At 49.8% G+C, this 9610-nt stretch overlaps 1 long non-coding RNA gene across 1 annotated transcript; it reads right to left on the reverse strand.

Moving 5' to 3' along the window:
• Nucleotides 1-5280: 5280 nt before the first annotated feature.
• Nucleotides 5281-9374, reverse strand: LOC148051293 (uncharacterized). The gene is made up of 3 exons (XR_015699903.1): nucleotides 9181-9374; nucleotides 6463-6562; nucleotides 5281-5930 (listed from the first exon to the last, which is right to left on the reverse strand). It is a non-coding gene; the product is annotated as an uncharacterized LOC148051293 (long non-coding RNA).
• Between the last annotated feature and the right edge of the window lie 236 nt (nucleotides 9375-9610).

The raw sequence follows: 9610 nt of genomic DNA on the forward strand, positions 1-9610 counted from the left end.
AGCCAGCAGCTAAGCACCACACAGCCGCTACGGGGGAGAAAATTGGAAGGGTGGAAGTCAGAACACTCGTGGGTTAAAGGAAGAACAGTTTAACAATTGAAGGAAAAGACAACAGAATAGTAGTAATAGTACTAGTAGTAATAATAATAAACCAATAACAGTATACAAAGCAAGCGATTCACTCTACAGGTGCTCACCACTCGCCGACCGATGCCAAGCACGTCCCCGAGCAGCGATCGCTGACTCCTGGCCAACGACCCCCCGTTTCCCTACCGAGCGTGACGTCACACGGGAGGGAACAGCGCTTCGGCCGGCGCGGGTCAGCTGAGCTGGCTGTGGCGCCTCCCAGCTTCTGGCGCACCGGGCAGAGCACGGGAAGCTGAAAGGTCCTTGAGCGGTGTAAGCGCTACTTAGCGACAAACAAAACGTCAGTGCGTTACCAACATTGTTCTCGTCCTCAATCCAAACCGCAGCACTGTGCCAGCTACTTGGCCCAGCCCCGTCTTCGCTTCATGGGTCCCACCTGGGCTGCCCTAGCTGGAACCCATCAGGAACTGAGGCCATCACCCCAGCCCCACAGCACATCACTGCGTCCCCTGGACCCAACCGCAGCCGCTCACCCAGAGGCCAGGGGCTGGAAACACATCTGGGGTCACAAAGGAGGCAGCAAATGTTTGTTCCTTCACGCCCATCAGAAATCCCAGCAACGAGCTGGTTACGAGGCTCGGTGCCCAAAGGCAGCGGGACAGAGGGAAAAGAGGGACGAGGAAAGCAGAAGGAAGGATGGAGGGAGGTAGAGAAGAGGGGTAGGACAGGGAGCCAGAAAACGGGATACTGGGAACAAGAGAGGGACGGGGAACCGCACAAGGGTGTTGAGAGAGAGAGAAATGGAGTGCAGCGAGGAGGAGGATGGGGAGATCCCACAGGAACAGGGAGCAACAGGGGGCAGGGGAGAGAGACAGAAGGGACCGAGCGGGACAACAGGAACAGCAGAGAGGGACAGAGAGAATAAGAGACACGCAGGCAGCGGCGGGGCGGGGCGGATAGAGGGAAGTACAAAAGGGGGAAAAAGCAAAAAGAATTAAAAAAAAGTGACAGGAAGTTGGATAGAGGCAGTCATAGAAATAGAAATTAAAAAGCAACAAACATAGGCAAGAATTAAAAATTAGAGAATGTAAGACAGAGCGAGAAATAGAAAGGGAACAGGACAGAGAGGCAGGAAATGTAAAAAATTGTTAAAGGGAGCTATGTAGAGGGAGATTTGAAAGGGAAAATAAAAAACAATGGACTACAGGAAACACAGGAAAGAAAAATGGGACAGGGAACTAGATAAATGGAGACATAGAAATAAGACGTTAAAAGCAACATGGTACGTGACAGGAAAGTATTAAGAATAAGGGAAAGGGAACTAGATAAATGGAGACATAAAAAGAAAATTGTAAAAGCGACAGGGTAAGGAAAACCAGAAAAAATTAAAAACAGGGAGAGCAAACTGCGTAAAAGATGAGAGAGAGAAAAATTCAAAAAGGATGGGACAGGAAAGAATTAAAAAACAGGGATAGGGACCTTGATAAAAGTAGACCTAGAAGGAAACTTGAAAATGCCAAGAGGTACAGCACAGTCAGCAAAGAACTAAAAACAGGGACAGCAAACCAGATTACATATGGAAACAAAATTTTAAAAGCCGAGGGATAAAGAGAGGGGAAAATGAAAAAAATAGAGATGGCAATCTAAAGAGAGACATACGAAGAAAAGAGATGAAGTGAAGCACAGGCTGGAGGACAGACAGGAAAGCATTAACAAATAAGCGCATTGGATGGGATAAAATTAGACATCGGAAAAATAAAAGCCACGTCTCTTAGGAAAGACAAGAAAAAACTACCAAATAAAGAAAGGGGGACAAAGAGAGAGACGCATACAAAGTAAATTTTAAAAGCAACGGGGTACACAACAGACCGAAAACTATTAAAAAGTAAGGATAGGGAGCTTGATCAAAGTAGATGTAGAAAGAAAATTTCAAAAGCAACTGGGTAGAGGACAAACAGAAAGAAAATTAAACACAGAGGCAGCAAACGAGATAAAAGTAGACATAGAAACAAAAATTTTAAAGCCGAGGTACTAAGACAGGAAAGAATTAAAGAAATAGCAACAGCGAACCAAACAAATGCAGAGAGACAGAAATTGTAAAAAGCGACCGCGCTAAGGAAAGATGAGAAATAATTAAAAAATAATGACAGTGAACGGAATAAAGGTAGAAAATTTTTAAAGCAACAGAGTTTAGGGAAATAGAGGAAAAAATTTAAAAGTAGGGGCACTGAACTGAAACGGGGACATAGGAAGAAAATTGAAAATCAAAGGCACTAAGGAAATAATTAAAAATAAAGACATCGAAGGGAAAAATGTAGACAGGGAAAGAACGTTTTAAAAGTGATGGGTATGAGGGAAATAAAGGGAAAAATTAAAAGATAGGGACAGCGAACTAAAACAGATGTGGAAAGAAAATTTAAAAAGCAACGGCACGAATGAAAGAAAAAGAAATAATTTTTTAAACAACAGCAAAGGGAATAAAAGTGGGCATAGAAAGAACATTTAATAAGCAGAGGGGAACTAGGGGAATAAAGGGGAAAAATTGAAAAATAGGGACAGCAAACTCAGAGATGGAGAAAGAACATTGAAAAAGCGAGGGCACTAAGGACAGACAAGAAATTATGAAAAGAAAAGACAGCAAAATAAAGACTGCAAAGGGAATAAACGTAGACAATTTTAAAAGCGACAGGGATTAGGGAAATAAAGGGAAAATTATGAGATAAGGAGAGCAAACTAAAACAGAGATGTAAAAATAAAATTTTTAAAGTGACGGCACTAAGACAAGAAATTATTAAAAAAATTCAAAGGTAATAAAAGTAGGCATAGAAAGAAGATTTAATAAGCAGAGGGGAATTAGGGAAACAAAGGGAAAAATTAGGAAATAGGGACAGTGAACTAAAATAAATGCAGAAAGAAACTCTAAAAAGCAAGGGCACTAACCAAAGACAAGAAATTATTAAAAGACAAGACAGCAACATAAAGACAGTGAACGAGGTAAAAGTAGAAAAATCTGAAAAGCAAGGGGGATTAGGGAAATAAAATGGAAAAATTTAAAAATAGGGACTGAACTAAAACCGAGATGTAGAAAGAAAAGAAATAATTAAAAAATAAAGGCATCAAAAGTAAGAAAAGTAAGCATAGAAAGAACATTTTCAAAGGGGGCGATAAGGGAAAAATTAAAACATAGAGACAGCAGGCTAGAACAGATTAAAATAGAACATCTAAAAAGCAAAGGAATTAAAGAAAGGCAAGAAGTAATTAAAAGAACAGCATAATAAAGACTGGGAACGGCATAAAAGAAAATTTTAAAAAGTAACAGGGATTAGAGAAATAAATGGAAAAATTAAAAAATAGTGGCAGTGAACTTAAAGAGATGGAGAAGGAAAATTTAAAAAGTGAGGGCACTATGGAAAGACAAGAAATAATTAAAACATAAATACAGGGAAATAATGACAGCTACTGGAACAAAAGGAGACAGAAAACTTTAAAAGAAACTGTGATTAAGGAAATAAGGATAACATTCAAAAATAGCATCACTGAACTACAATGGAGATGATGAAAGAAAATCTAAAAAGCGATAGCACTAAGGAAAGACAAGAAAGGACAATCAAAAACTAACAGCAGCAAACGGGATAAAAGTAGAACATTTTAAAAGCCAAAGGACGGAGAAAGGAAAGAACTAAAAAATAGCAGCAGTGAACTACAATGCAGAAATAAAAAAAAAAATGCACTAAGGAAATACAAGAAATCATTCAAAACTACAGATGGTGAACAGGAGAAAAGTGGGCAGAGAAAGAAAATTTGCAAAGCCATGAGCATTAGGGAAAAGAAGGGGAGGGAACTAAAAACTAGGGACAGCAAACGAAAGGCAGAGCAAGAAAATTTAAAACGGGAGGGCCCCAAGGAAAGACAAGAAATAATTAACTAGAGCACAATAAAGACAGCAAAGGGGATAAAAGGAGACAGAAAATTTAAAAGCAATGGAGATTAAAGCCATATTGAGCAAATGAAAAAACGGCGATGGCAAACTATAAGGAAAATAAGGAAAAAATTAATCGAAACTGTGAACTAAAAGAGAGATGTAGAATTAAAAAATTGTAAAAGCAATGGCAGTAATGAAAAACAAGAAAAAATAATTAACATCTCATGACAGCAAAGGAGATAAAAGTAGAAAATTTTAAAAACCAATGATCAAGATTAAGAAAGGAAAAAAGGAAAACCCAAATATTAAGATTAAGAAAGGAAAGCACTAAAAAATAGTGACAGCTAACTACAACACAGACATAAATAGACATTTTAAAAAGCAAAGGCACTAAGGAAAGACAAGAAATCATTAAATAATAAAGACAGTGAACAGGACAAAAGTAGGCATAGAAAGAAAACTAAAAGAAAAAGAAAACAAACTAAGAGAGAGCTGTGGAAAGAAAATTTTAAAAGGTAGGGCACTAAGGAAAGACAAAAAAATAATTAAAGATAAATACATCAAAATAAAGACAGGAAATGGTATAAAAACAGACAAACTTTTAAAAGCAATGGTGATTAAGGAAATAAGGAAAAAATTTTAAAATCCCATTGGTGAACTAAAATGGAGATGGAAAAGAAGATTTAAAAAGTGATGGCACTAAGGAAAAACAAGAAAGAATAATTAAAAATTAATGACAGCAAACAAGATGCAAGTAGAAATTTTAAAAGCCAAAGGATTAAGAGAGGAAAGCAGTACAAAGTAGCAACATTGAACTACAATGCAGACATAGACAGAAATTTTTAAAAGCGACAGTGCTAAGGAAAGACAAGAAATCATTCAAAATAAAGACAGTGAACGGAATAAAAGGAGGCATAGAAAGAAAACTTAAAAAGCAATCAGCATTAGGGACAGTGCACTAAAACAGAGATGCAGAAACAAAATTTTAAAAAGCAAGGGCACTAAGGAAAGACAAGAAATAATTGGGAAAATTAAAAAACAGGACATCAGGAAGTGATTTAAAAACCCGCATCGGTGAACTAAAACGGAGACGGAAAAAATGGAAAAAGACAGAAAATTATTTTTGAATCATTTATATAATACAGCAGATATAGGTTTGTATTTGGAAATCCTTCTTTTTATATATATATATATATATGAATACTGTATATATACATATGAATATTATTTTTTTATATATATATATATATATATATATATATAAAGGCGAGAGATTTTTCTCTACTGCAATGCCTCACACCCGTATTTACAGTTTTGAACGTTTTTGATCACACACACGAATTTTCGAGGCCGATTCCTCCTCTTTTGTCCACGTCTCTCCTTGGACCTGGATCGCTTTTAGTACGGACGCTAGTATCTCAGTAAGCTTTTCAAGGACTACTCTAAGATATTTTCAAAACTTATTGACTGAAAAAGCACACAGCTTCTATGACGAAAACAAAGCCTGTTTCTTCTGAACGCCTGAACTCTTACAAACGGCGTCTTTCCTCTTTTAGGACGCAACTATTTTCCCGATATCATTTCCTAGTAAGCGCACAGAAACAGAAGATTGCGCTTTCAGGAAGGCAAAATAAACGGAGGGAAGTCGGCTTTGCACAGGCAGAACACGCTCCAGCGCAGACCTTCTTTTCCTTTTAGGATCTGCGTTAAAATAGTTCCTAGAAAAACTACAGAAGGAAGGAGAGCTGGCGCATTCTTGACGTTAACTTTGAAGTCCATGCTCCAAGCGCCTTAGGAAAAACGCGGACACGCATCGCGGACGTACCTTGTACTCGCAGACCGCTACGCAGCCTTTCCGTCCGTCTTGCGCTTTCACGGCAGAAGAAAGGGCGACCACGGTGAAACGGCGGCAGCTGACACTCTGCTGAGAGAGGAAAAAAAACCTGTAGCATAAAGCTGGGGAGGAGTCCCAAGCTGCCCGGTTTTGTGAAGTCTTGCGAAGGCTACAGCCGAGCGAAGGAAAAAATAGCCCTTTGGAACATATTGCCAAACAACATTCGGCAATAAAACTCGGAGGCGTTTGACACGCGCCCATTTTTTGGTAACTTGCTATTTGCTTCCTGTTATCGTTGTTCTTCCTTCAGAACCTCTACTTGGAGCCAACTTCTTTGCTACCGGTTCAAGCGTTTCCCTTCCTGGTATTACTAGCACACGGGCCCAGGCAAGTCCCTGAACTGCTCTTCCGAACTTCTCCAAACGACAATTACAGCCACGAAAGAGGACTTCAAGAGAGGAAAAGGAGAGGCCGGGCAGCAAAAAAGCTCTGCAGGCTGCCACCAGTCAACATTCCACTCTTTTTTTTTCTTTTTTTTCCTTTAAATACACCCCCCCCGCCCCCAAATACAAACAAAAAAACCCCATGACCTTGTATTTTTTTTCCTTTGGGAGCTCACCCCTGTCTCAGCACAGTGTCCTCCACAGAGCAGGAAGCGCAGACGATCTGTATCCCGATTTGCACGCGACGAATCCGTGTTCAGAAGAAATAGGCCAGATCTGTAAGACCGGTGTTATTTTGGGGGTTTTAACAATCACAACGCAATTGCATCGACCGACGCGTTTGTGAGAAAACTCCTTAACTTCTAAACGTAGCACCTCCTTGGGTAAAAAAACGTGTGCGAGACTGAAAAAAAGGGATGATTCAGAGCTCCCGCTCACGATGGAGCAGTGGCGAAAGGAATGAAAGTGAAGACAAACAGCAGCAACAGGAAGTGAAATTCGGCTTTAATTCTAGGCACGTGCTTAAGAGACTCTCCAAGCCCACACCTCAATCCTAGGAGCGACTAGCCCTTTTCTGGAAGGACAAACTTTGTTACTTCAAAGTCCTAGACCGAAGGCTCCACGGAACAGAACGTGCACCGAGCCACAGGCCACCGTGCCATCGACGCTCTGATGGCAAAGAAAAACCAAGGAAAACTAAAGTTTAAAGATCGGTTTCCATCGCGTTTCATTCCTTACGTTTCCACTGGCACCTAGGTGCTCCAAAATGAACTCTACTGACCCCGCATGTTACTAACAATTTAGTTCTGCGTATCAAAACAACAGGCTATTTCCAGCTCGCCCATCAAAGTAGCACGACCGACCAGAAGAGAAACACCGGACCCTAAAGAAGGGAACAGGCAGCTCTTCATTTCTCCTAGAGGAAAGTCTGTTCTTTTGCCCGGAAGGCAAACAGCCGAAACTGCCAAGGGAGCACTGCAGGAACGCGGCGCGCTCTCTCAGCTGCAATTTGTCATCGGCTTTTCTGCACGGGCAGCGGCTTTGCCTTTCCTCTGGCTTTGATGTGGCGCCCCTGGAGCGTCCTTGACCCGGCAAGGGTTTCTCCCCGCTCCCGCAGCCCCAGACACGCGATTACCTGAGCGCCGAGCGGAATCACCCACGCGGGATTTTCTTCCCGGGACGCAGAAGGTGACGCTGGGAAAGGAGGAGGCAAAAAAGGAAGCGGTTTGTCCGGCAGCCACGGCCCTAGAAACTACACCTCCCGGCATGCCCCGGGGAACCAACGTGGCCGACCAAAAGCCCCGGATGCCAGGGGACGCAGCCCTCCGTGCTTTGGGATCCTGCGGGGACACCGTTCACCGCGCCACCGCCGCACGTGGAAGCCCCGCCGAGCCCCCAGCGCGGCTCCCCCCCGCCGCCCGGCCCCGGAGCGGAGCGGCGCGGCTCGGCGCGGGGCCCCCCCGCCCCGCACCGGCGCGGCGCCCGCCCAACTCCGGGCTCACCTCGCCACCGGCCCCGACCCGACGCGCCCCCCCCTCGCCCGGCTCCGGGAAGCCCCGCCCGCCCGGCTCCCACACGGCACCGAACCCTCCCCGCTCCGTGCCTCCCGCCGGCCCGCCGCTCCCCCGCAGGCAAGGGAAAGGAAGAGGCAAAAAAGGAAGCGGTTTGCCCGGCAGCCACGGCCCTAGAAACTACACCTCCCGGCATGCCCCGGGGAACCAACGTGACCGACCAAAAGCCCCGGATGCCGCGAGACGCAACCCTCCGTGCTTTGGGACCCTGCGGGGACACCGTTCCCCCCGCCGCCGCCGCACGTGGAAGCCCCGCCGAGCCCCCAGCGCGGCTCCGGGCAGCCCCCGCCAACACCTCCGGCTGCCCGCCCCCGCCCGGCGCCGACGCGGCGCGGCGCCCCCCCGCCGCCCGGCCCCGGACCGGCGCGGCGCGGCGCCCGCCCGGCCCCGGAGCGGCGCGGCTCGGCGCGGCACCCCCCGCCCCGGAGCGGCGCGGCTCGGCGCGGCACCCCGCTGCCCAACCCCGGCGCGGCTCGGCGCCCCCGCGGCCCCCCCGCCCCGCCGCCCGGCGCGGCTCGGCGCGGCGCTCCCCCGCTGCCCAACCCCGGCGCGGCTCGGCGCGGCGCTCCCCCCGCCGCCCGGCCCCGGAGCGGCGCGGCTCGGCGCGGCGCCCCCCCGCCGCCCGGCCCCGGAGCGGCGCGGCTCGGCGCGGCGCCCCCCGCCGCCCGGCCCCGGAGCGGCGCGGCTCGGCGCGGCGCCCCCCCCCGCCGCCCGGCCCCGGCGCGGCGCGGCGCTCCCCGCCGCCCGGCCCCGGACCGGCGCGGCTCCCCTCCCGCCCGGCCCCGGACCGACGCGGCTCGGCGCGGCGCTCCCCCGCCGCCCGGCCCCGGCGGGGCTCGGTGCGGCGCCTCTCCGCCGCCCGGCCCCGGACCGGCGCGGCGCCTGCCCAGCATCGAATCAGTGCGGCTCAGATCGGCGCGGCGGCCCCCGGCGCCCGGCCCCAGAGCGGCGCGGCTCGGCGCGGCGCCCGCCCGGCCCCGGACCGGCGCGGCTCGGCTCGGCGCGACGCTCTCCCGCCGCCCGGCCCCGGCGCGGCTCGGCGCTGCCCCGCCGCCCGGCCCCGGCGCGGCTCGGCGCTGCCCCGCCGCCCGGCCCGCACCGGCGCGGCGCCCGCCCAGCATCGAACCAGCGCGGCTCAGCTCGGCGCGGCGCCCCCCGCCGCCCGGCCCCGGAGCGGCGCCGCGCCCCCCCGCCGCCCGGCCCCGGGAAGCCCCACCCGCCCGGCTCCCACACGGCACCGCACCCTCCCCGCTCCGTGCCTCCCGCCGGCCCGGCCGCTCCCCCCCAGGCACCGCCGCCCTTCTCGGGACTTTCCCCGCTCACCTCCTCCCTGCCTGCAGCCGCAGCCGGGCTCCCGCTGGCCCCTCCGCGGGGGGAAGCTCCACCCACGGCGCGATGCCCGCCCCCGATGCACCTCGCAGGCGCTGGCGAAGCTCCGCCCTCCCAGCGGAAAACCCCGCCCTCTGCAGCCAAGCTCTGCCCTGCACACAGCACGCATGCGCCGGTGAAGCTCCGCCCCCTCGGCAAAGCTCCACCCTCCCATGGCAAAGCTCCGCCCCCCGCAGCAAAGCTCCGCCCCTGAGACAGCGCGCATGCGCAGACAAAGCTCCGCCCTTCACAGCAAACCTCCGCCCTCCCACGGCAAAGCTCCGCCCCCCCGCAGCACAGCTCCGCCCCTGAGACAGCGCGCATGCGCAGACAAAGCTCCGCCCTTCACAGCAAACCTCCGCCCTCCCACGGCAAAGCTCCCGCC

This window comes from Nipponia nippon, unplaced genomic scaffold, assembly GCF_047370975.1.
Source record: "Nipponia nippon isolate SJK-2023a ecotype South Korea unplaced genomic scaffold, ASM4737097v1 scaffold_6, whole genome shotgun sequence".
In the NCBI taxonomy this organism is placed as follows: domain Eukaryota; kingdom Metazoa; phylum Chordata; class Aves; order Pelecaniformes; family Threskiornithidae; genus Nipponia; species Nipponia nippon.